The sequence below is a fragment of the Nerophis ophidion genome, linkage group LG18 (genome assembly GCF_033978795.1).
Source record: "Nerophis ophidion isolate RoL-2023_Sa linkage group LG18, RoL_Noph_v1.0, whole genome shotgun sequence".
NCBI classification, from domain to species: Eukaryota; Metazoa; Chordata; class Actinopteri; order Syngnathiformes; family Syngnathidae; genus Nerophis; species Nerophis ophidion.
In genome coordinates, this window is record NC_084628.1 from 100,001 (window position 1) to 127,945 (window position 27,945).

Here is a 27,945-nt window from a genome sequence, read left to right on the forward strand (position 1 = left end):
AGTTACTACACCGCCAGTGATCAGGTAGCATATTTTTCGGACTATAAGGTGCACTTTAAATCCTTTCATTTTCTTAAAAATCAACTGTGCGCCTTGGAATTCGGTGCGCCTAATAGACGGAATAGGTTTGGTTGTGCTTACCGACCTCAAAGCAATTTCATTTGGTACATGGTGTAATGATATGTGTGACCAGTAGATGGTAGTCACACATAAGAGATAAGTGTCGACTGAAATACGACACCAGTAAACGACATCAAAACTTTAAATGTTCCACTAAAATAAAGAATATCACACACGGTACTCAAAAATCTGTCAAAATGTTTTAGTAGGACTTTGAAGGCGCACCACTTGATGGATTGTCTGCGCATTACAGCTACCGTAGTCTGAGGTACCAATATTACGATGGTGTGTGGATAAGGGTAGCACACATGTTGTCTGCCGTTTTGTTTCACAATATTATGCAAAAACAAGTTCCCTTACCTTCTGGTATCTGCTGATCTGTATTTGGGACCTGCATGAATCCTGAAAATTTGTGCACATCGGCCACTGTAGTCCATGCCGATACCGTAGTGGATAAGCTTTTTCTTTATCACTACCTTCTTATGTGACATTCATCCTCCACTGTTGCCATTTCTAATATGAAGTAGTCTAAAGTTCTTACTTATATCTCGCTATGGAAGTGCTAAAACATACCAGTGTAGTGACTTTACATTAATCACTCACAGAACTTTAGTTATTAGAGAGTTGTGGTCGGACGGTTTTTCACGGGACACATTTCGGGTGTTGTTGTTGCACTAGTGAGCCACGGATGAGGAGATCCTGCTCCATTATTGATTGAAGTAAAGTCTGAATGTCACTAAAACAGTTAGCGCCATCTTTTGACACTTCTTCCACTCCCGTCCTTGCACGCTACACCGCTACAACAAAGATGACGGAAAGAAGATGCTGTCCAAGTGGAGGCACGTAAATAAGAGTGCCCACAAAACGGTGCATCCGGAAGAGACTGTCAGAAAGTGAGTTGAAGATGTGTAAAACATCATCCGTGCAACATTTTGAACAAAGAACCAGCATTACATGTTATGTAGACCACAAGGAAGTCTTTCACATTCAGAAAAAAAAATCTTAAATGAATCCTTTAGTGCACCTTATAATCCCGTGCACCTTTTGAATGAAAAAAGAGCCGCTCATCAGCAGTGTGCCTTATAATCCAGTGTGCCCTATGGTCCAGAAAATATGGTAGTCCAGACAGATGCACAATTTGGTGCGGTCGCTCCAAACGTTTAATGTTGGGCTGTGGCAGAGTTCTCCACTCTTAAGAGTGACCGTGTCTCAGGCTTGAAGCAGCTTTAGGGGTTCAGTACTTGGGGAATCATTTGGCAAATCTGGCCGGACATAACCGAGAAACTTTAGTGTGAATCTATGATCTCCTAGTGCCAAAACCAAGGGCTTTTATCTAAAGAACTGTATGGAACAATTGGACTAAAAGTCTCTGTAGGGCCAAAAGCTTTTATTGTGCAAAGCTACAAAACTATACAGGCTTATAAAAGCACAGTCCTTTGCACAATTCCAAGTAGAAATGTGCGTAGGTAACTTTAGCACAGAGGTGATTGTGAAGTGAGTCATTAAAGTGACATTTCACACAGACACTCGGGAGAGGAGGACTCGCTGTGAGGGTAAAAAGTCAAAAGTTGTCGGTTATCAAGGCACCCATTTAAATTTTTTGCAAACCTGTTTACCTGCAACGGTCAATGGCTTTCGGACGGATTTTCCACAAAATTTTGCGCGATAGGATAGACTTTTATTTATCCCACAATGGGAAAATTACATTGGCTGGCCTCATATTTTATGTCAACTTAAACCTAAACAATTGTTTAATTGATGACTTGGATATTTAATATAATTAATCAAATATGTCAAAATAATCTCATCATACTAAAAATAAATGCTGCATTTTTTGAAAGTATCTTTTTGTCAGTATGCTAATACACTCTTGCGTAACATGTTTATTATTGCTACCAAATGTTAAAGGACACATGCGAGCACTATTAGGTTGGATGACAAACTACACGCGTTTATACGATACGATGTGCATTTTACGAAAATAATATGGAAATACTTCATGCTAGTTGGATGTATCAGCGTGACGGCCTGTTGGGGGGAAATACAATCTATGTGGTCGCCAACAGAGCTCTCATTACTATGGTTATATCTTCATAATGCATGTTGATGACACATTCGGGTTGTGTCACGCAATTTTGACGGCACACGAAAAATAAAATGGGTTCTCAATGCGCCGCCGCAGCATTTGAGCTAGCGGCAGTTGTCCCTGCACAGTGCAGAGTCACTCGTTAGTCAGCAATCTTGGCCTCCAGTGAGACAAATAAGTCAGTTTCTTAGGACCAGAAATACTGTAATATGCTGAACTTCATATGCTAATGTCACACTCTTATCCATCAGTGTGAGGTAAAAGTGAAACACTTTTCTAGGAATGTCTTAATGACTAAAGCCATAATTGATTAATAAACAATAAGCTCACGCATCCTCAGGGTCATTTTTCCACAGATGACATATTTATGTGGGACTTGTCAGCCGTGTTTCATGCTGACTGGAGCTCTGTTGATGTCCTTCCAGACTTGAGTCAGCCTTTGTTTGTTCTGGTTTCATGTGACTGGATTGAGGAAGTGTCCTGACTCATTTGCAGAACTGGAGAGACAAGTTGTTCCTCGCATTCTATTATCTTTAGGAAAGTTAGCGCTTGGCTTAGTGAACACAAGTGTTGCACTTCTCTTAAATAGGACCTGTGAACACCTCCTGGTAGTCCCTGGTAAATGTGTGACCCCTCCTTGTTTGTGGCAGTGTGTCTGGGCCGGGCCTTGGAGGACGAAGAAGAGGAATGGCGCCGAGGAGGAGGAGGAGGAGGGTTGAATAACTGAGGCAGAGGGGATGAGTCCGCTCTTGAGGAATTCTGCTGGCTCGGAGAATCTTTCCTGCGTGGTCAGTGTCCACAATTGAGGTCTGATCCCAAGTTGGAGCGACCGCCTCCCACCCACGACTTCCAGACGTGGAAACAATATAGAGAACATTTAAAGATGCTCTGAAAGTATATTTTGTTAAAGAACTGCACAGTCACTCCTGGATGGGTACAACTTCATGCTTCTTTTTTTGGTGGAGGACTAACCTGACAATCTCCTGGGGTGTGGGAGGAGACTCCAGCTGACTCGACGTGGCGACCGCCTCACGTCCAGTGCCTTCCCCCCACCCTCACCCAACACACTTCAGCTGCTCCCATTTAGTGCCAAGCCTCGAAAAACAAAAACCTCAGCGTGGCCAACCCACTCCTCTCTAGATAGCCGCTTCAGGGCCGACCCTGGTTCTAAAGACTGCAGGGCTTCTGTTCACGGAATGGTGCTTCTCGTCTCTTCTACCTTCTGGGTCTTTTGTCTTTTCCCCCGGGATTGGCCTTGTTTCCTGCTTCAGCCAAACCTACAAGTCTTGAAACGCACAGGTACTGGAACAATAATAGTGACGCTTCCAGACCTCCTCAATCAATCATACCTTTTGTAGGACACCTGATGATGATGATGATGATGATGATGTTGACAAATCTAATCTTGATTGTATGTTGAATTTTAGGCCAGCCTTTTAACTGTGGGTGGTCTGTTTGAAAAAAACAACAACGTTTAATACAGATGACTTTTTTAAAGAAACATGACATCAGGCTGTGTCTTCTTTTTTTATGACCTCTAAAATTCAATAAATCAGTTCTAGGGCCTAGCTGGCGCCATCATAAACCCTACAATTTATACAGGTATAAAATGAAGTGAACTAATTTTAGGACTTCAAAACACTTGTAACACAAATAAATCAGGATATTTCCCCGAACTAAAAAACAAATCCGGGCAGCACGGTGGTGGGGGGGTTAGTGCGTCTGCTTCATAATACCAAGATCCTGAGTAGTCCTGGTTTCAATCCCAGGCTCGGGATCTTTCTGTGTGGAGTTTGCATGTTCTCTCCGCGACTGCCTGGGTTCTACTTTGGCTTCCTCCCACCTCCAAAGACATGCACCTGGGGATAGGCCCCTCCCACCTCCAAAGACATGCACCTGGGAATAGGCCCCTCCCACTTCCAAAGGCATGCACCTGGGAATAGGCCCCTCCCACCTCCAAAGACATGCACCTGGGGATAGGCCCCTCCCACCTCCAAAGACATGCAGCTGGGGATAGGCCCCTCCCACTTCCAAAGACATGCACCTGGGGATAGGCCCCTCCCACCTCCAAAGACATGCACCTGGGGATAGGTTGATTGGCAACACTAAATTGGCCCTAGTGTGTGAATGTGAGTGTGAATGTTGTCTGTCTATCTGTGTTGGCCCTGCGATGAGGTGGCGACTTGTCCAGGGTGTATGCCGCCTTCCGCCCGATTGTAGCTGAGATAGGCGCCAGCGCCCCCCGCACCTCCAAAAGGGAATAAGCGGTAGGAAATGGATGGATGGATCTACTAGTAACTATAATGAACTAAGTCATCATGAATGTAAAATGAAATATAATGAGGTGGCGACTTGTCCAGGGTGTACCCTGCCTTCTGCCCGATTGTAGCTGAGATAGGCGCCAGCGCCCCCCGCGACCCCGAAAGGGAATAAGCGGTAGAAAATGGATGGATGGATATAATAATGTTATACTTGTTGAGTTCCCCAGAGACACTTCACCTTGCCTACAGGTAGGTGTGCTGTTTGTGTGTTTGTTGTGTCTATACTGTTGTGTTCTTCTAGTGGCATACACCAGGCGCCATGATATATTTAATTATCAGACACCCAGGGTGTGCCGGGTGCAATTACACCAAACTATGACATAAAAAAGACAGCCACAAAATATGGGTCTGCGAGTTTTAAGACCGGTGGAATTTCAAATGCTATTTATACAAGATATATACTGTAAGTAGGGGTTCTTGGCCTGGAAGACCTTGAAGTTAGAGATGTTTAACTTTAATGTAGTTTTAATGAAAGGTGGACTGGCTCCCACATGATGATGCTTTAATATCTGTTACCTGTCGGTATCACCTTTCTCCATCTGCTGGCTGCTGTACATTGGGATATGTACAGTATGTGTACAGTACAGGCCAAAATGTTGGACACACCTTATCATTCAGTCTTTATTTTCATGACTACCGTATTTTACAGAGTATAAGTCGCACCTGCCAAAAATGCATAATAAAGAAATAAATAAACATATAAGTCGTATTTTGGGGGAAAATGTATTTGATAAAAGCCAACAGCAAGAATAGACATTTGAAAGGCAATTTAAAATAAATAAAGAATAGTGACGAACAGGCTGAATAAGTGTAGGTTATATGAGGCATAAATAAGCAACTGCTATGTTAACCTAACATTATGGTAAGAGTCATTCAAATAACTATAACATATAGAACATGCTATACCTTTACCAAACTATCTCTCACTCCTAATCCATAAATCCCATGAAATCGTATACGTCTAGTCTCTTACGTGAAGGATCTAAATAATATTATTTGATATTTTACGGTAATGTGTTAATAATTCCACACATAAGTCGCTCCTGAGTATAAGTCGCACCCCCGGCCAAACTATGAAAAAAACTGTGACTTATAGTCGGAAAAATACGGTATTTACATTGAAGATTGTCACATGAAAACAAGGAATGAACTTAACAAAAAAAGGTGAAAAACTGAAAACATGTTTTATATTCTAGTTTCTTCCAAATAGCCACCCTTTGCTCTGATGACTGCTTTGCACACTCTTGGCATTCTCTCCATGAGCTTCAAGAAAGGGTTTTCACTTGACAGGTGTCATAGTTTTGATGTGACAATCTACAGTGTAAACAACACATAGAATGAGAAGGTGTGTCCTGTACAGTGTTTGTGTGTTTGTGTTTGGGTTTGTGCATGAGTTGTGTCTCAGAAGACAGCGGTGACCTCCCTTTGAGACTCCAGAGATGAGGTCCTGGGCTTGCTGGCACCATGAGATGAGGTCCTGGGCTTGCTGGCACCATGAGATGAGGTCCTGGGCTTGCTGGCACCATGAGATGAGGTCCTGGGCTTGCTGGCACCATGTGATGAGGTCCTGGGCTTGCTGGCACCATGAGATGAGGTCCTGGGCTTGCTGGCACCATGTGATGAGGTCCTGGGCTTGCTGGCACCATGAGATGAGGTCCTGGGCTTGGTGGCACCATGAGATGAGGTCCTGGGCTTGCTGGCACCATGTGATGAGGTCCTGGGCTTGCTGGCACCATGAGATGAGGTCCTGGGCTTGCTGGCACCATGAGATGAGGTCCTGGGCTTGCTGGCACCATGAGATGAGGTCCTGGGCTTGCTGGCACCATGAGATGAGGTCCTGGGCTTGCTGGCAACATGAGATGAGGTCCTGGGCTTGCTGGCACCATGAGATGAGGTCCTGGGCTTGCTGGCACCATGAGATGAGGTCCTGGGCTTGCTGGCACCATGAGATGAGGTCCTGGGCTTGCTGGCACCATGAGATGAGGTCCTGGGCTTGCTGGCACCATGAGATGAGGTCCTGGGCTTGCTAGCACCATGAGATGAGGTCCTGGGCTTGCTGGCACCATGTGATGAGGTCCTGGGCTTGCTGGCACCATGAGATGAGGTCCTGGGCTTGCTGGCACCATGAGATGAGGTCCTGGGCTTGCTGGCACCATGAGATGAGGTCCTGGGCTTGCTGGCACCATGAGATGAGGTCCTGGGCTTGCTGGCACCATGAGATGAGGTCCTGGGCTTGCTGGCACCATGAGATGAGGTCCTGGGCTTGCTGGCACCATGAGATGAGGTCCTGGGCTTGCTGGCACCATGTGATGAGGTCCTGGGCTTGCTGGCACCATGAGATGAGGTCCTGGGCTTGCTGGCACCATGAGATGAGGTCCTGGGCTTGCTGGCACCATGAGATGAGGTCCTGGGCTTGCTGGCACCATGAGATGAGGTCCTGGGCTTGCTGGCACCATGAGATGAGGTCCTGGGCTTGCTGGCACCATGTCAACGCCGAGGCTGATGTAGCAGGTGAGTACACAACCAATACAAATCAGAAGCTGAAAAAAGTGTTGTTTTGACTTGTCCTGCATGTGTGCTGCAAAGCCAACCTTGTGTTTCCTCCTCAGCCTCAGGGACTTTGTCTCGGCAGCTGGAGTTGAACTCTGCCTCCCTCTGATGCATTTGAACCGTGGCTTGATAAGCGCGTATATCAGCGCTTTTATGAGAGCGATAGTGTGACTTTTACCCGCCCTCCCTGCTCCACTCCATCTTCTGACCGCCTCAACCTCTCGCTGCCGCGTAAACATGTGATAGCTGAAGAATTTGCCCTTTGGGGAGGAAGGAGGTGGCTGGTCCAGTTCCTCTTTCTTTTCATCCCTCTCTCCCTCAGAGCCAGACGCGGTAAGCACTTCGCTTCCTGTTCCACTCTAATCATGACTGGTTTTAATCTTTCTCCTTTCAGTCTATCTGCTTTGCTAATCAATAATCAAATGTGGGCCGTTACTTTTCAAGTCCACATGGTTGGCGGTCACAGGAGGTGGTCATGTGGTGTGGTTGCCATAGTTTGTGACCTGTGGGAGTTCAGATGCTGCTGCAGGGAATATACAAAGTACAGAAGCAGTGAAGTTGTCACCTTGTGTAAATGTTAAATAAAAAGAGAATACAACAAATCCTTTTCAACTTATATTCAATTGAATAGACTGCAAAGACAAGATATTTCATCTTCACACTGACAAACTTAGTTATTTTTTGCAAATATTAGCTCATTTGGAACTTGATGCATGGAACATGTTTCAAAAAAGCTGGCACAAGTGGTAAAAAAGAGTGAGAAAGTTGAGGAATGCTCATCAAAGACTTATTTGGAACATCCCACAGGTGAACAGGCTAATTGGGAACAGGTGGGTGCCATGATTGGCTATAAAAGCAGCTTCCATGAAATGCTCACTCATTCACAAACAAGGATGGGCGTAACTTACACATCTAAAAGGTACATACAGCTTTTGGAGCAACATATGTTGTTATCATGGACGCCCCTGCTTATTCCAGCAAGACAATGCCAAACAAGGTGTTACAACAGCGTGGCTTCATAGTAAAAGAGTGCGGGTACTAGACTGGTCTGCCTGTAGTCCAGACATTGAAAATGTGTGAAGGCTAAAATATGAGGCAGGAGACTGTTGAACAACTTAAGCTGTACATCAAGCAAGAATGGGAAATAATTCCGCCTGAAAAGCTTCAAAAATTGTTGTTAAAAGGAATGGGTTATGCTTCTATAAGGACCTCAAAGCGCTTTGACACCAATTCCACATTCACCTATTCACACACACACACTGATGGCGATGTAACACACTGGTAAAAATGTCCCTGTGCAACTTTTTTGCAAAGTGTTGCTGCCATTACATTCTAAGTTTATGATTATTTGCAAAAAACACCAAAGTTTGTCAGTGTGAAGATTAAATATTTTGTCTTTGCAGTCTATTCAATTTAATATAAGTTGACTGCCTTCTCTTTTTATTTAGCATTTACACAAGGTGACAACTTCCCTGCTTTTGTAGTTTGTACATCACTTCTGTGATTTGGAGGCTCTTTTATTGACTGCATGTTGATTTCCTAACTGTAAATCTGAAACGTGGATGCTTCTTTTTCTGCTGCATGGAAGCATGTGCCAATGCGAGTGGGTGCTCTGCATTTTCTTGCACTTTTTTTCTTCCCCCTTATGCAACTTAATGACCATATAGACTCCATGCTGAATTACAGGCTGCTGCTCCTCTCTTCTATTTCAGAGGCTGCTGGCTTCTTTCCCTCTCCTCCACGAAGAAGCCCCTGGCATCTCTCCAACTGTATCAGCCTCCCTTTATTGCCCAACTCAACACGGACAATTAAGCCAAAAACAGCTGCAATGACTCTGGACTGCAAGACAGGTTTACTTAGTGTGTGTGCACACCACCGGCAGACTTGTGTCTACTGGCAGATGTAAGTAACAACTTGACACCACTTTATATTGGGAATGGCAACAGTGGAGGATGAATGTCACATAATAAGAAGATCGAGAAAAAGAAGAAGCTTATCCACTGTGGCGTGTCCACAGACTACAAAGCGCTCTTGACAACCCCCCCCATTTTCCGCCGGGAGACTCCCGAAAACCTCCCGGGACGTATTTTCTCCCGAAATTCAGGCGGAGTTGGAGCCCACGCCCCCTCCAACTCCGCCTGAATTTCAGTGAGGACAGCCTGTTTTCACGTCCGCTTTCCCACAATATAAACAGCGTGTCTGCCCAATGACGTTATAACTGTAGAAGGATCGAGGGCTTGATCTTTCTCATGTGGGTTTATTGTTAGGCAGTTTCATTAACGTCCTCACAGCGCGGTAACAACACACAACAACAGCAGTCACCTTTTCGTCTACCATAAAGCAGTTTCTCTGCCGTAAACAGCAATGTTGTGACACTCTTAAACGGGACGATACTGCCATCTACTGTACATGTATATGGTTAGAAAAATAGTGACAGAATAGAACAAGGATGGACAATTCAACCCTTAACTCAACAATGAGTAGATGAGTGTTATGTGTGTGTATATGTGTAAATAAATGAACACTGAAATTCAAGTATTTCTTTTATATATATCTATATATATATATATATATATACGTATAAACAAAATATATATATACAACTAGAATTCACTGAAAGTCAAGTATTTCATATATATATATACATACATATATATATATATATATATATATATATATATATATATATATATATATATATATATATTATGTGTATATACATATATTATATATATATATATATATGTGTGTATATATATATGTATATATATGAAATACTTGACTTGGTGAATTCTAGCTGTAAATATACTCCTCCCCTTCTGACCACACCCCCAACCACGCCCCCCACTTTCCGAAATCGGAGGTCTCAAGGTTGGCAAGTATGCTACAAAGGCGGACGCAGGAAATACAGATCAGCAGGTACCAAAAGGTAAGAAAAGTTGCTTTTGCATAATATTGTGAAATAAAACGGCAGATAATATGTCTTACCTTATACACACACCGTATAATATTTGTATGTTTAATGTGCCGACAGTCCATCAAGTGGTGTGGCTTCTTAGCTGACCAAAGTCTTACTAAAAACATTTTGACAGATTTTTGATCCCCGCGTGTAATGTTCTATATTCTCAATGGAACATATAATATGTCGGTGGTGTTTACTGGCGCCATCTGCAGTTTACACGTGTCTTATGTGTGACTGCCATCTACTGGTCACACTTATCATTACACCATATACCAAATGAAATAGCTTCGAGGTCAGTATGCACAACCAGAATGATGCCGTGCATTAGGCGCCCCGGGTTATAAGGCGCACTGTAGAGTTTTGAGAACAGGAAAGGATTTTCAAGTGCACCTTATAGTCCGAAAAATACAGTACTTCTAACTTTTGCATTATAATGGACTTTTTTAATTTTTTATTAAGATGTTTGAGATGTGGACTATTCCACTGGAGGCCCGGGTGTCCACATCTGAGGTTTCTTCAAAATTTGTGAGACAAACATTTTGCAGCAAATTCCTAAAAGACTGGAGTGCTCCTGTGGTGTGATTTACACAACTTACAGTACCATAGGGCACACACCCCTCTTCTAAATTACACTTTTTGTTTGAGTAATGTTGCCATTTTTGTAACATTGTGGCCTGCTTATTTCACATGCAGTCAGTAGTCATTTCTTGTTTGTTGTCATGTTTTGTTAAACAAGTATTTTGTTTATTTTCTTGTAATTGGGGACGGCGTGGCGCCGCTTGAGAAAGTGGTTGTGCCAGCAACCTGAGGGTTCCTGGTTCAATCCCCACCTTCTACCAACATCGTCACGTCCGTTGTGTCTTTGAGCAAGACACTTCACCCTTGCTCCTGATGGGTGCTGGTTAGGGCCTTGCATGGCACATCAGTGTGTGTGTGTGTGTGTGTGTGTGTGTGTGTGTGTGTGTGTGTGTGTGTGTGTGTGTGTGAATGGGTGAATGAGGAAATAGTGTCAAATGAGGGTAGAAAAGTGCGATACAAGTATAACCCATTTACCATTTCATCAGACCATTATTTCAGTATATTAGATGGAAGTTTTATGGCAAATATACCGGTCTGATTACAAGAGGATTTGAAAAAGTATATGAATAAGTAAGTAGTCATGATGAACCTTTTTGAGCAGAATGATACCAGTGGTGTTCCACATGTTAGCTCTCCTCTTTGGATCATTTGAAATAGAGAGGATGTTTTAAGGTCCAGCACAATCCATAAGATGAGACATCACAACAAGATTGCAATAAGTTGTGCAGTCGACTGTGACGCTCAGGACGAATGAGGAGCAGCGGCAGATCGCTTGGAAGGCGAGTCCTTTCACGTCGAGACCAAGCAGCTCCCTTTGCTTTCCGTCTGTCTTTTTGTGTTATTCTTGTTTGCCTCGGTGTACTGAGCAGAGACATGTCTACCATTTGGGGGAAAAGCCAAAGAAAAAGTGAAACGTTTGTGGAGTTGACCCTTTCTGATGTTCACTGATTGCAAGTCTCACAAGATTTGTGACGGTTGTTAAAAGTCCGGGATTCTGTTTGACTTGGAGTAGCCATAGTGTTCAGATGACTCCCATAGTGTTCAGATGACTCCCATAGTGTTCAGATGACTCCCATAGTGTTCAGATGACTCCCATAGTGTTCAGATGACTCCCATAGTGTTCAGATGACTCCCGTAGTGTTCAGATGACTCCCATAGTGTTCAGATGACTCCCATAGTGTTCAGATGACTCCCATAGTGTTCAGATGACTCCCATAGTGTTCAGATGACTCCCATAGTGTTCAGATGACTCCCATAGTGTTCAGATGACTCCCATAGTGTTCAGATGACTCCCATAGTGTTCAGATGACTCCCATAGTGTTCAGATGACTCCCATAGTGGTCAGATGACTCCCATGGTGTTCAGATGACTCCCATGGTGTTCAGATGACTCCCATAGTGTTCAGATGACTCCCATAGTGTTCAGATGACTCCCATGGTGTTCAGATGACTCCCATAGTGTTCAGATGACTCCCATAGTGTTTAGATGACTCCCATAGTGTTCAGATGACTCCCATAGTGTTCAGATGACTCCCATAGTGTTCAGATGACTCCCATAGTGTTCAGATGACTCCCATAGTGTTCAGATGACTCCCATAGTGTTCAGATGACTCCCATAGTGTTCAAATGACTCCCATAGTGTTCAGATGACTCCCATAGTGTTCAGATGACTCCCATAGTGGTCAGATGACTCCCATGGTGTTCAGATGACTCCCATGGTGTTCAGATGACTCCCATAGTGTTCAGATGACTCCCATAGTGTTCAGATGACTCCCATAGTGTTCAGATGACTCCCATAGTGTTCAGATGACTCCCATAGTGTTCAGATGACTCACTAACGACTTCTCTTACGTATTTTTGCTCCTGGAAATAATTCTAGCAGTCATTTCCCAAAATATCACTTTCTGAGTACTTAGTAAATAAGTCACTCTACTCGGGCTTGGCCTTTCCATCTGCAGGCTGGACATGCCGCCCCTCTTTATGTCATGTCATCCACGGACACGGCCAGTGTGAAAGGAGACATGTAATGAATGGAGGCATGTTAAACCCTAATTGTGATCACTAATTACGTCTTTGTGTTGCCTTCAGTATTTATGTAACTTAACTTTATGAGCAAAAACATAAACATGAAAAAATGTCCGTTCCCTAGAAGTGTCCTCCATAGACGCCAAAGCCTGTGTTTCCTCCTGCTTTGTCAGCAAGTATCTGGAGGAAAAAATCAGTAGAAGAGGACTCAAAATACCTTCCCATCATTTTCTCTAGTTTCTGAGCTCTTCTTACTCATTTTTTTCTGTGGATGTTGACTCCCTTAAAAGGAGCTCCTCATTTTTTGATTGCATTTGGCTTCAGTCTTTTAAATATTCTTTCCATCCAAACTCTAACCAGAACCTTGCTTCTTCAAAATCAGAATCATGGAAATGATAGCTGCTTATTACATTTCTCTCGCTTGGGCCATCCTATTTCCCATCTAGGCTTGTCTCGATACCATTATTTTGGTACCGGTACCGGTACCAAAATGTATTTTAATACTTTTCTAAATAAAGGGCACCACAAAAATGTAATTATTGGCTTTATTTTAACAACAAATCTTAGTGTACATTAAATATATGCTTATTATTGCAATTGAAGAACAAAATTGTCTTTAAATAAAATGTTGAACATACTAGACAACTTGTCTTTTAGTAGTAAGTAAACAAACAAAGACTCCTAATTAGTCTGCAGTAACATATTGTGTCAAGCTGAGTAGGGACATAAGTTAGTGATGTATTGAGGGGCCCCACCATGCAACTGAAGAGTAGGGACATAAGTTAGTGAGGGGCCCCACCATGCAACTGAAGAGTAGGGACATAACAAGTTAGTGATGTACTGAGGGGCCCCACCATGCAACTGAAGAGTAGGGACATAACAAGTTAGTGATGTACTGAGGGGCCCCACCATGCAACTGAAGAGTAGGGACATAAGTTAGTGATGTACTGAGGGGCCCCACCATGCAACTGAAGAGTAGGGGCATAACAAGTTAGTGATGTACTGAGGGGCCCCACCATGCAACTGAAGAGTAGGGACATAAGTTAGTGATGTACTGAGGGGCCCCACCATGCAACTGAAGAGTAGGGGCATAACAAGTTAGTGATGTACTGAGGGGCCCCACCATGCAACTGAAGAGTAGGGGCATAACAAGTTAGTGATGTACTGAGGGGCCCCACCATGCAACTGAAGAGTAGGGACATAAGTTAGTTATGTACTGAGGGGCCCCACCATGCAACTGAAGAGTAGGGGCATAACAAGTTAGTGATGTACTGAGGGGCCCCACCATGCAACTGAAGAGTAGGGACATAAGTTAGTGATGTACTGAGGGGCCCCACCATGCAACTGAAGAGTAGGGGCATAACAAGTTAGTGATGTACTGAGGGGCCCCACCATGCAACTGAAGAGTAGGGACATAAGTTAGTGATGTACTGAGGGGCCCCACCATGCAACTGAAGAGTAGGGGCATAACAAGTTACTGATGTACTGAGGGGCCCCACCATGCAACTGAAGAGTAGGGACATAAGTTAGTGATGTACTGAGGGGCCCCACCATGCAACTGAAGAGTAGGGACATAAGTTAGTGATGTACTGAGGGGCCCCACCATGCAACTGAAGAGTAGGGACATAAGTTAGTGATGTACTGAGGGGCCCCACCATGCAACTGAAGAGTAGGGACATAAGTTAGTGATGTACTGAGGAGCCCCACCATGCAACTGAAGAGTAGGGGCATAACAAGTTAGTGATGTACTGAGGGGCCCCACCATGCAACTGAAGAGTAGGGACATAAGTTAGTGATGTACTGAGGGGCCCCACCATGCAACTGAAGAGTAGGGACATAAGTTAGTGATGTACTGAGGGGCCCCACCATGCAACTGAAGAGTAGGGACATAAGTTAGTGATGTACTGAGGGGCCCCACCATGCAACTAAAGAGTAGGGACATAACAAGTTAGTGAGGGGCCCCACCATGCACTGCACAGAATGTCAGGACTAAAATGTTAAACTCAATGTGTAATTTAACTGGAAGCCAATGAAGACTGGATCAAACGGGGGTGATGTGAACTGGTCTGGTCTAAAGTCTGGCAGCTGCACTTAGTAGTGTCTGAAGTCTCTTCAGCGTTGACTTGTTGAACAGAGTGAAGAGAGAATTACAATAGTTAATATGAGAGGAAACAAACGCTTGAATCATCATTTCCAGACGTAATTTTGACAGCAAATTTCTCACTTTAGTAATATTTCTGAGATGATCAAACAGTTGTTGGTCAGTTGACAACAGGGACCCTCCAAAGACTTGGACTGATCTAACACAATTCAACAATTTTTGGTCAGTTGACAACAGAGACCCTTCAAACACTTGGCCTGATCCAACACAAGTCAACAGTTTTTGGTCAGTTGACAACAGAGTCCCTCCAAAGACTTGGCCTGATCCGACACAAGTCAACAGTTTTTGGTCAGTTGACATCAAAGACCCTTCAAACACTTGGCCTGATCCGACACAAGTCAACAGTTTTTGCTCAGTTGACAACAGAGTCCCTCCAAAGACTTGGCCTGATCCGACACAAGTCAACGGTTTTTGCTCAGTTGACAACAGAGACCCTTCAAAGACTTGGCCTGATCCAAGACAAGTCAACAGTTTTTGGTCAGTTGACAACAAAGACCCTTTAAACACTTGGCCTGATCCAACACAAGTCAACAGTTTTTGGTCAGTTGACAACAGAGTCCCTCCAAAGATTTGGCCTGATCCAACACAAGTCAACAGTTTTTGGTCAGTTGACAACAGAGACCCTTCAAACACTTGGCCTGATCCGACACAAGTCAACAGTTTTTGCTCAGTTGACAACAGAGACCCTTCAAAGACTTGGCCTGATCCAAGACAAGTCAACAGTTTTTGGTCAGTTGACAACAAAGACCCTTCAAACACTTGGCCTGATCCAACACAAGTCAACTGTTTTTGGTCAGTTGACAACAGGGACCCTCCAAAGATTTGGCCTGATCCGACACAAGTCAACAGTTTTTGGTCAGTTGACAACAGAGTCCCTCCAAAGATTTGGCCTGATCCAACACAAGTCAACAGTTTTTGGTCAGTTGACAACAGAGTCCCTCCAAACACTTAGCCTGATCCAACACAAGTCAACAGTTTTTGGTCAGTTGACAACAGAGTCCCTCCAAAGATTTGGCCTGATCCAACACAAGTCAACAGTTTTTGGTCAGTTGACAACAGAGTCCCTCCAAAGACTTGGCCTGATCCAACACAAGTCAACAGTTTTTGGTCAGTTGACAACAGAGTCCCTCCAAAGATTTGGCCTGATCCAACACAAGTCAACAGTTTTTGGTCAGTTGACAACAGAGTCCCTCCAAAGATTTGGCCTGATCCAACACAAGTCAACAGTTTTTGGTCAGTTGACAACAGAGTCCCTCCAAACACTTGGCCTGATCCAACACAAGTCAACAGTTTTTGGTCAGTTGACAACAGAGTCCCTCCAAACACTTGGCCTGATCCAACACAAGTCAACAGTTTTTGGTCAGTTGACAACAGAGTCCCTCCAAAGATTTGGCCTGATCCAACACAAGTCAACAGTTTTTGCTCAGTTGACAACAGAGACCCTTCAAAGACTTGGCCTGATCCAAGACAAGTCAACAGTTTTTGGTCAGTTGACAACAAAGACCCTTCAAACACTTGGCCTGATCCAACACAAGTCAACAGTTTTTGGTCAGTTGACAACAGGGACCCTCCAAAGATTTGGCCTGATCCGACACAAGTCAACAGTTTTTGGTCAGTTGACAACAGAGTCCCTCCAAAGATTTGGCCTGATCCAACACAAGTCAACAGTTTTTGGTCAGTTGACAACAGAGTCCCTCCAAAGATTTGGCCTGATCCAACACAAGTCAACAGTTTTTGGTCAGTTGACAACAGAGTCCCTCCAAACACTTGGCCTGATCCAACACAAGTCAACAGTTTTTGGTCAGTTGACAACAGAGTCCCTCCAAAGACTTGGCCTGATCCAACACAAGTCAACAGTTTTTGGTCAGTTGACAACAGAGTCCCTCCAAAGATTTGGCCTGATCCAACACAAGTCAACAGTTTTTGGTCAGTTGACAACAGAGACCCTTCAAAGATTTGGCCTGATCCAACACAAGGCCAAGGTTTCGGAGGCTGCTTGAAACAGTTGCACCCAGAGCACCAAGGGACTTTGTCATCTTTTTATCAGGAGCATTTATCAGTTTCTTTTTTGTTTGAATTTATCTGGAGGAAATTTTGAGGACAACCAGTTTTTAATAGAGGGTACGTACTCCAAGAACTCAGATAAAAAGTGAAATTGAATCCCTGAAGGAGCATAACATTTGAATATCGAATGACGATGTGTTCGAAGACCTAAAAGAGCAGGTTTTAAGTTTCATGCGGGTCCAGGAGGAGGAGCCGCAGTTACTGTGTACCTCTTGTTTGGTTTACAAAAGCGTACATCAAAGTGTTGGTTTGTCTAACAGAATTGCTATGGTGACAGGTTTAGAACAGCAGTTTTTACTTGGTACACTGATCCGGCTGTGGGCCGTGGATTTGACACCACTGCCTTAGGCCGGTATTTTGAGAAAAGGGTGCATCCTTTCCAGAAAAATTTTGGCCTTCCTGAGTTTATGCAGCCTTTCCCCCCTGAAGAGGCAAATACTTGTTGACCCTGACAAGGCACAGTCTGTTTGAGCTGATCACCCCAGTCAGCTCCTTCTGTGAAGCAGGGAGTGGCCTTCTCCCTCCCAGCCTTACCCTGCACAGATTGGGAATGCCCCCAAATTCTTTCCATTCCGGACATTCCGAGCACTGTAATGCCTGGACATGTCTTCTTGCTGGTGGTGCCCGTGAAGGGAAGATTGTTTGGATGTGACATCAATGTTTTTAATGTCCGTGCTTTTGCTTGCATTCACGGCCTGACTTGTCCTTTATGGAAACCAAGTTTAAGATCTCTCTGAGAGTTCTCGGAAGTCCGGTTGAGAAAAGGGTCGGCCTGTCCTCCCCGTTGTTTTGCAAGACGTCGTGACCATTCTTCGATTGCACCAGAGCCCGATCGGAAACAGAAAGTAGGCCAAAGAATCCCGTCTGACAGGACTTGCAACATCCCCAAGTGGAATAATACCTTTGTTCTCTAGAGTCAGGGAGAATGCTGAAGGACTCCTTTTGTAATTTACCTACCGTCCCATTTTGAATTTGTTAATAAGATGCATGGTAAACTTGCAGTGTCTGCAGGACTTGAAGTCATCGGGCCAAGTTTGAAAAGTCTTTCATAAATGCCTTCAGACTCCACTGACTTCCTGAGGTTTTGGGTGTGGTTTGACTTCCTGCCACAGGACTCATGGTTTGGAATAGTTCCTGGTAGTTTATGTAGTCCTGTCGCGTGCAAGGCCTACTTTAGGAGTCTTCACGTGATGCCTTCACTTGACATGTACGTTTAGAGTCTGCTATTTGTGTCAACACACACCATTTTGGAACACTCGCTGGTAATTGACTGGGAGTTGATGTTTGGTGTGTAATGAGACACACACCCTGATGTGTTGCCACTCTTATCTCTGGGGGACACAAAGGACAACAGAATAGTATGGTCACAGTCTTTGTTTGCCGGATTTTGCAATATTCCAAACAACAATTTGTCATATTTGAGGGTAAAGGGTGGGAAAAAAATAGGCATGCTAGCAAGGGTTGCACAATATAGATATGTGATATGTGATAGAAGTCATCTACCCTGTTTTCTGGACTATTAAGGCACACTTAAAATCCTTTAATTTTCTCAAAGCTCGACAGCGGTGCGCCTAATGTACGGAATCATTTTGGCTGTGCTTACCGATCTCAATGCTATTTTATTTGGTACATGGTGAAATGATAAGTGTGAACAGTAGATGGCAGTCACACATAAGAGATACGTGTACACTACAATATGACTCAAGTAAACAACACCAACATTTTGTATGTTCAATTGAAAATATAGAACTCTCGTCAAATCCATCAAAATGTTTTAGTAGGACTTTGGATTCTATGAAGCCACACCGCTTGATGGATTGTAGTGTGCTTCAACATAGGAGTATTATTATGTTGTGTGTATAAAGTAAGACATATTATCTGACGTTTTGTTTCACAATATTATGCAAAAGCAACTTTTCTTACCTTCTGGTACCTGCTGATCTGTATTCGGGATCTGCATAAGTCCTGAAAATTTGGGCAAGTCCGCTTTTGTAGTCAATGTCAACAACATAGTGGATAAGCTTCTTCTTTTTCTCTACCTTCTTATGTGACATTCATCCTCCACTGTTGCCATTTCTAATATAAAGTAGTGTCAAGTTCTTACTTATATCTGTCAGTAAACTCACCATGAAAGCACTAAAACATAGCGGTGTGGTGACTTTACATTATTCACCCAAGGAACTTTAGTTATTAGAGAGTTCCGGTCGGACGCTTTTTCACTGGACACATTTCTGGTGTTATTGGCCAACATATGAAACAACAAGTGCAGCGTTGTAGCTCCATTTTTTGAAAACTTCCTCCACTTTAAATGTCAACAAAGCTGGATGGCTTGATGCAAATATTGACAATAATGATACTAAGAATAGTGTTAGTACATTGTTGATACTACAGTGGTTAGATTGATATTTTCTTCTCTCTAAGTTTGCAAACTTAGGTAATGAGTACCTGGTCACAGGTAATATTTCATAATATTGTTAAACCGCCATGCTTGTTTTTTGTCTGATTATAATGGTGATCAAAAATTCAATCATTCATTCATCTTATAATCTGAATGATCATTATCAGCATCGGTATGACCTGTAACTACTTGGTATTGGGTACATACCCAAATCTGTAGTATCGTCCAAGACTAATGTAATGTAGCAAGACAGCAGAAAAATAAGTGCTTATTACATTTGAACAGATTTAACACACTTACTGATATGAAGAGAAAATAACAAATAGATGAATAATAGTTTTGACCAAAGTGCTAAAGTCAGCAGCCAAATGGAGAGTCTTTGTAATCTGTGTTAAAATAGTTTTATTATCATTCACATACCAAATGATATACTGTGATATTTATCGTTATCGCACAAGTCTGCCATGTATATCACGATATCAACATTTTAGTGCGAGGGTGCAGGCCAGCTACTTTGCAACGGACCAAGTGGTGGGAACCTACCTCATTCATGAATATATCCTTTATATTCATTTAGTTATGAAAGAGAGGTGAACAAGTTAAATGTGTTTCATGATATTACAAACATATTTAACATTCCTTTCTTTCATGAAGACAAGAATATTAGTTGGTATGATTGTGACGATGGGATCAGAGAGTAGTGATGACAACCTCCACTTTTTCACATGGAAGAGAAACAAAGTCAAACCCCGGCCGAGTCATACCAAAGACTATAAAAATGGGAGCCATTACCTCCCTGCTTGGCACTCAGCATCAAGGCTTGGAATTGGGGGTTAAATCACCAAAATGATTCCCGAACGCCTCCCTAAGGAGGTGTTTAGGGCACGTCTAACCCGTAGGAGGCCACAGTGAAGACCCAGGACACCTTGGGAAGACTATGTCTCCCGGCTGGCTTGGGAACGCCTCGGGATCCCCCGGGAGGAGCTGGACCAAGTGGTTGGGGAGCGGTGAGTCTGAGCTTTCCTGCTTAGGCTGCTGCCCCCGCACCCCAACCATGTATAAGCGGAAGAAGATGGATGGATGGATGGTCTGTTTTCTTGCTGTCTGTTGAATAAAATTGGTCTATTTAGTAACACAATAGTCTTGACTTGATGATAGTCTCTGAAGGTGGTCATTGATCAGGTCTTTGAACTCTCGGGACTTTGAGTGGACAGCAGCTGGACTTTTGAAAGTCCTAGACCTCATCAGTTTGTGCTCATAGACTTTGATTAGTCACATCTTCACCATTCTTGTTCCTGCTGTGTAATGTTTGTCAGTGTAAAGCCAAGAGTGTGATTGAAGATGCTTTGTGTGTATTTATGTAGAGAAAAGCTGCATTTTGGCCTTCAGTCTTATCTTGTTCTCATTTGTTCCCCCCACCCCCGCGGTCATGGAGCAAGTGTGGTCGGAGGAGGCTTGGTGGCATCTTCCTCCGGGGTCTGATGCTGGGTCATGTGACCGCTCCCCACCACCCATGTCCTTGCCCTGCTGTCACCACGGCAACCTCTGCATTCCACATAACAAGCCCTGACATCCATGACCTTCTCACCCTCCCTCATGTGCTCATGTTCCTCATGCCATCATCCAACTTGTACCTGACCACCACGGCCCTATGTGCTCCTTTTCCTCATGCCAGCTATACTGCCCCTATATATATATATATATATATATATATATATATATATATATATATATATATATATATATATATATATATATATATATATACGTATGTATGTATATATATATAAATATATATATATATATATATATATATATATATATATATGTAGGTGTGGGAAAAATCTCCTGATGATTGAGGGAACCCCTCATGAAACAGATCTGTAGAGATGAAGTAGTCTTGTGATTTTTTCCCACACCTACATATTGCGCTCTACCACGGTATCGAGCACTATTCTCTGGATAATCCAGTCAAGACATATATATATATATATATACATACATATATACATATATATATATATATATACATATATATATATATATATATATATACGTATGTATGTACATATATATATATATATATATATATATATATATATATATATGTATGTATATATATATATATGTATGTATATATATATATGTATGTATGTATGTATATATATATGTATATATATATATATGTATATATGTATGTATGTATGTATATGTGACCTGGGTGACAAAACCCCATTGAATATTCTTTCTAATTAAATCTACCTATTTAAATATCATTTTATTTAAATATCCTTTCAAAACCCCATTTGAATATTCTTTGTAATTAAATATCTTTCTATTTAAATATCATTTTACTTAAATATCCTTTCTATTTAAATAACCTTTCAAATCCCAATTAAATATCCTATTTTCGTTGTCTTAGCTGTCTCGCCTGCGTCATTACGTCACGCGGTCACATGACTTCGTGCGTCATTACGTCACGCGGTCACATGACCTCATGCGTCAGTACGTCGCGTGGTCACGTGACCTATCGCGGGAAACATCAAATCCGGTAGTGGGCTGCTTCCAGGAAGAGCTAGCTGGACACATTGCTGCAGGTATGTGACTCTGTTTTGACGCTTTTATTTGTAACTAAGCCTTTTGACTGAAATGTAATCATGTCGAACTGCAGGAGCCAACTACTGAAGCCGTGGGTCGTCATGCGAGAGTGTTTAAGTGTGATTTATCTGCGGAATTAGTGAGTTGCATCTGTGTAGCTTAGCCGCTACATTCATTTTGAATGGAGCTGTTAGCACAGGGGTAGGGAACCTATGGCTCTAGAGCCAGATGTGGCTCTTTTCATGACTGCTTCTGGCTCTCAGATAAATCTGAGCTGACATTGCTTAACACGATAAGTAATGAATAATTCCGCTGGTAATCACAGTGTCAAAAATAACATTCAAAATATAAAATATTCTCATGCATTTTCATCCATCCATCCGGTTTCTACCGCACCTGTTCAAGAAGTTGCATTAATGGTAAAAAGTGTTTTATTTATTGTTGGTTAGCCTCAGAATAACAATGTTATTAAAATGAATAAGAGACTTAATATACTCAAAAAATGTTGGTCTTTCTTAAAAATGCATGCATATAGTTGTATTCAGTGTTAAAAAAAAAAATAAAATATATGGCTCTCACGGAAATACTTTTAAAAATATTTGGCTTTTAGCCAAAAAGGTTCCCTACCCCTGTGTTAGCATCTACTTCTATGTCTGTTTTTAACTGAATATAGTCAACTGAATGAAACCTTAGCACTGTCAACAATTGTCTGATTTGTTGCTGGCTTGTGTTAATTGTTTGATGCTTGTCAATGTTATGCATCTAATGTATTTTATGATGCAGTCCAGTCAACCACTGTCTGCTTTGCACCTTATTTGTGGATGAAATGGCTACATTTAGATATTATTAGAGAATTAATATTTTGATATAACAATTACTCCGGCTTCCTCCCACCTCCAAAGACATGCATCTGGGGATAGGTTGATTGGCAACACTAAATGGTCCCTAGTGTGTGAATGTGAGTGTGAATGTTGTCTGTCTATCTGTGTTGGCCCTGCGATGAGGTGGCGACTTGTCCAGGGTGTACCCCGCCTTCCGCCCGATTGTAGCTGAGATAGGCGCCAGCGCCCCCCGTGACCCCGAAAGGGAATAAGCGGTAGAAAATGGATGGATGGAATTATTATATTTATTCTAATTGGATTCATGAATTATTTATTCTACAATATTAAGAATTATACTTGCTATTTGAATACAGTAGTATTATTTAGTAGTTGGTATCTGAATGTATTTTGTGTGCGCGCACTGTAAAATTGCCTGGTCCTGCCCTTGTTGTACAGGACATGTTGGATGGCGAGGTAGACTGGTCCTGCCCTTGTTGTACAGGACATGTTGGATGGCGAGCTACAGTCTGAAGCTTGATGCCTGGAACTGAACCAACCCAACTGAATCCATCCAACCGAGCCCCGGGCAGGTAGGAGGCTCCTCAGCAGCCGCTCTGTTTTTTTTCCCTTTGGTTTCCATAACGCAACGTGTTCATTTCTGTCCTCCTGAACCTTCACATTTACCTTGTTAACTTCACTAAAACCCCTCTGGACGCTGCCTCCACAACGTGGACTTTGCGGGGTCGTTTAATGAACTTTCGTATTGTGCTTATACCATCTTTGGTAAAAACAAGTACTGTATCACATTGTAAATATTGAACGTTCTGTCATTTATGTTGAAAATGTGAATGGCCATTCCAATTTACATGTTGTTTATTTTTCCTATAACTCTTTAATATAATTTGGTACCATTTAAACTTAAATCCTGTGTTCAGTCCTCATGATTCTCCATCCTAGAGTTGAATTTAGTTTCTTCTGATCTAGCCCAGTTATATAATTCATTGTTTACTTAGTACTTGTACAGTGCTTTACTAAAGTAACATACAGGCTACATATATATATATATATATATATATATATATATATATATATATATATATATATATATATATATATATATATATATATATACATATATATATATATATATATATATATATATATATATATATATATATATATATATATATGGGGGAAGAGTGGATCGTGAGATCGACAGGCGGATCGGTGCGGCGTCTTCAGTAATGCGGACGTTGTATCGATCCGTTGTGGTGAAGAAGGAGCTGAGCCGGAAGGCAAAGCTCTCAATTTACCGGTCGATCTACGTTCCCATCCTCACCTATGGTCATGAGCTTTGGGTCATGACCGAAAGGATAAGATCATGGGTACAAGCGGCCGAAATGAGTTTCCTCCGCCGGGTGGCGGGGCTCTCCCTTAGAGATAGGGTGAGAAGCTCTGCCATCCGGGAGGAGCTCAATGTAAAGCCGCTGCTCCTCCACATCGAGAGGAGCCAGATGAAGTGGTTCGGGCATCTGGTCAGGATGCCACCCGAACGCCTCCCTAGGGATGTGTTTAGGGCACGTCCAGCTGGTAGGAGGCCACGGGGAAGACCCAGGACACGTTGGGAAGACTATGTCTCCCGGCTGGCCTGGGAACGCCTCGGGATCCCCCGGGAAGAGCTAGACGAAGTGGCTGGAGATAGGGAAGTCTGGGCTTCCCTGCCTAGCTGCTGCCCCCGCGACCCGACCTCGGATAAGCGGAAGATGATGGATGGATGGATATATATATATTACAGTTGCAATCAAAAGTTTACATATAGTGTCAGTGACAAAACCCAAAGTTTGTCAGTGTGAAGATGAAATATCTTGTCTTTGCAGTCTATTCAATTGAATATAAGTTGAAAAGGATTTGTTGTATTCTCTTTTTATTTAGCATTTACACAAGGTGACAACTTCACTGATTTTGGGGTTTAAAATAAAAACGCCCTAAAATTGACCTTCCGCAACAATTCCGGGAACTTTAGTGCAAAAAGCTGTCAGGAAACAGTTCACATCCTGTGCAGTGGAAGCAGAAGTCTCCTGTGACTCTGTGAGCCACATCAGCAGCGTGTGGGCCTGACCTGGCTCACTTCTCTTCAGGCAGCTGCTGGCCTCACCTCCACTTTACTGTGGGACTAACACCAACACAAAAGAAGAAGCTCAACTTGTTTGGAGTGAGTCCCCAAAGTCACGCCTCACCTGCAAACTCATGCAGTCGTGTTTACTTTGTGTGAGTCTACCAACAATCCAGTGTGTGCTCGACATCCAGGAAAAACTGAATAATAAAATGAATTTACACCACAAAAAAAATACATTATGCTAAAATACAGACAGCTCACTAGCAGGACTTACTGTAACTATAAAAATAATAACTGTGTGTTTTTCAATATACAGTAATGCACTTTAAAAAAAACAACTAGCGTAGACAAAAAACCTGAAAGCAGTGAAGTTGTCACCTTGTGTAAATGCTAAATAAAAAGAGAATACAACAAATCCTTTTCAACTTATATTCAATTGAATAGACTGCAAAGACAAGATATTTCATCTTCACACTGACAAACTATGGTGTTTTTTGTGAATAATTATGAAGTTAGAAATGTAACAGGCATTTTTACCAGTGTGTTACATGGCCTTTCCTTTTAACAACACAAGGTTTGGATATATATAGGTGCCCATTTACATTTCTGCCACTGTGTGTGTGTGTGTGTGTGTGTGTGTGTGTGTGTGTGTGTCAGTGTTGTCCCAATACCAATACTTCTCTCAATAAAGGGGACCACAAAAATGTCGTTATTGGCTTTATTTGAACAAAAAATGTAAGTGTATATGAAACATATGTTTATTATTGTCATTTAGTCCTTCAATAAAATGTTGAACATACTAGACAACTTGTCTTTTAGTAGTAAGTAAACAAAGACTCCTAATTAGTCTGCAGTAACATATTGTGTCATTTATACACCTATTATTTTATACACATTATGAGGGACAAACTGTAAAAATGGATTATTAATCCACTTGTTCATTTACTGTTAATATCTGCTTGCTTTCTCTTTTAACATGTTCTATCTACACTTCTGTTCAAATGTAATAATCACTTATTCTTCTCTTCTTTGATACTTGACATTAGTTTTGGATGATACCACACTTTTAAGTATCGATCCGATACCAAGTAGTTACAGGATCATACATTGGTCATATTCAAAGTCCTCATGTGTCCAGAGACATATTTACTGACTTTATATAAATCATATAAATACATTTAAAAAAATAATAAACATTTTGTGATGTTAAAATAATATCGATGTAATCATAATAGTATCGACTAGATGCGCTCTTGTACTTGGTATCATTACAGTGGATAAGGTGTCGATCCACCCATGGTATTTGTTGCCATGGAGACCAGGATTAGTGATTTAGAAGTAGTTAAAACACTGGACTTTAGCTGCTAGCTAGTAAGCTAGTCATGTGTTTAAAGCAGCTCTTCCCGAGGGTGTTTCAGTGTTATAACTTCACCTTTATCTTGACTTTTTACAACAAAATGTGGCCGTACTCGGTGTGCGCGCACTGCCGAACATGCTCCCCTGCCTGTAAAACCAGCAATGTGACAATGATGCACTGTCATGCCTGTAAAAAAAAAAGCAGAGTTGGGGACAGGTGATTTTCATGGGTGGTATAGTACTGAATATGACTGATGAGTATCACGGGACTATACTAGTACAGGTACACCGTACAACCCTAGTTCCATTAGGGCTCCTTGGAAATACCTCTTTAAATTTCAGCATCAGCTTGATTTGGGCCAACATAATTCCAATAAGCCTTTGTTGCATCTCCGACACTAATTTAGAATTATATATTTTTCAAAAAAGCAATATAATGCAACTTTTAATAAAAGGGAATTATTCTGTTGCAAAGTCCTGATTTTCCCATTAAATAAACAGTCTTGTATAATTATTACTCCATTTTCATGGATTGGTTGTGGAGTTGCTGGTGTGGATGTTAAAAGCAGCCACTTCAGGCCCTTGGACCAGTCCTCCATCCTCGCCCTCATGTAAGTGACCTTCAGTCACCTCAGGCCCTTGGACCAGTCCTCCATCCTCGCCCTCATGTGACAACCCCCACCCACTTCAGGCCCTTGGACCAGTCCTCCATCCTCGCCCTCATGTAAGTGACCTTCAGTCACCTCAGGCCCTTGGACCAGTCCTCCATCCTCGCCCTCATGTGACTGACCTCCAGTCACCTATGGCCCTTGGACCAGTCCTCCATCCTCGCCCTCATGTGACAACCCCCAGCCACCTCAGGCCCTTGGACCAGTCCTCCATCCTCGCCCTCATGTGACTGACCTCCAGTCACCTTTGGCCCTTGGACCAGTCCTCCATCCTCGCCCTCATGTGACTGACCTCCATCCACCTCAGGCCCTTGGACCAGTCCTCCACCTTTGCCCTCATGTGACTGACCTCCAGCCACCTCAGGCCCTTGGACCAGTCCTCCATCCTCACCCTCATGTAAGTGACCTTCAGCCACCTCAGGCCCTTGGACCAGTCCTCCATCCTCGCCCTCATGTGACTGACCTCCAGTCACCTATGGCCCTTGGACCAGTCCTCCATCTTTGTCCTCATGTAAGTGACCTTCAGCCACCTCAGGCCCTTGGACCAGTCCTCCATCCTCGCCCTCATGTAAGTGACCTTCAGCCACCTCAGGCCCTTGGACCAGTCCTCCATCCTCGCCCTCATGTGACTGACCTCCAGTCACCTATGGCCCTTGGACCAGTCCTCCATCCTCGCCCTCATGTGACAACCCCCAGCCACCTCAGGCCCTTGGACCAGTCCTCCATCCTCGCCCTCATGTGACTGACCTCCAGTCACCTTTGGCCCTTGGACCAGTCCTCCATCCTCGCCCTCATGTGACTGACCTCCATCCACCTCAAGCCCTTGGACCAGTCCTCCATCCTCGCCCTCATGTGACTGCCCTCCATCCACCTCAGGCCCTTGGACCAGTCCTCCACCTTTGCCCTCATGTGACTGACCTCCAGCCACCTCAGGCCCTTGGACCAGTCCTCCATCCTCGCCCTCATGTAAGTGACCTTCAGCCACCTCAGGCCCTCGGACCAGTCCTCCATCCTCGCCCTCATGTGACTGACCTCCAGTCACCTATGGCCCTTGGACCAGTCCTCCATCCTCGCCCTCATGTGACAACCCCCAGCCACCTCAGGCCCTTGGACCAGTCCTC

General features: G+C 43.0%; 1 protein-coding gene and 1 long non-coding RNA gene across 6 annotated transcripts in view; both read left to right on the forward strand.

The window, feature by feature from the left end:
• LOC133537444 (ras-related protein Rap-2b-like) overlaps positions 1-3,712 on the forward strand; it is a 12,206-nt gene extending 8,494 nt beyond the window's left edge. Inside the window, exons 2-3 of one of the 2 annotated variants that reach the window (XR_009802699.1) lie at positions 1-24; positions 2,857-3,712. The exon at positions 1-24 is cut by the window's left edge and continues 111 nt beyond it. The gene's annotated coding sequence lies outside the window, so the exon portion shown is untranslated. The remainder of the gene's footprint in view (positions 25-2,856) is intronic. The other variant, XM_061878450.1, reaches the window with a different exon arrangement.
• Positions 3,713-21,428: 17,716 nt separating this feature from the next.
• Positions 21,429-27,945, forward strand: part of LOC133537334 (uncharacterized) — a 40,973-nt gene continuing 34,456 nt past the window's right edge. For 2 of the 4 annotated variants that reach the window (XR_009802657.1, XR_009802658.1), the window contains exons 1-3: positions 21,429-21,862; positions 21,937-22,002; positions 23,141-23,274. This is a non-coding gene — a long non-coding RNA (uncharacterized LOC133537334). The remainder of the gene's footprint in view (positions 21,863-21,936; positions 22,003-23,140; positions 23,275-27,945) is intronic. The other 2 variants (XR_009802656.1, XR_009802659.1) reach the window with 2 other exon arrangements.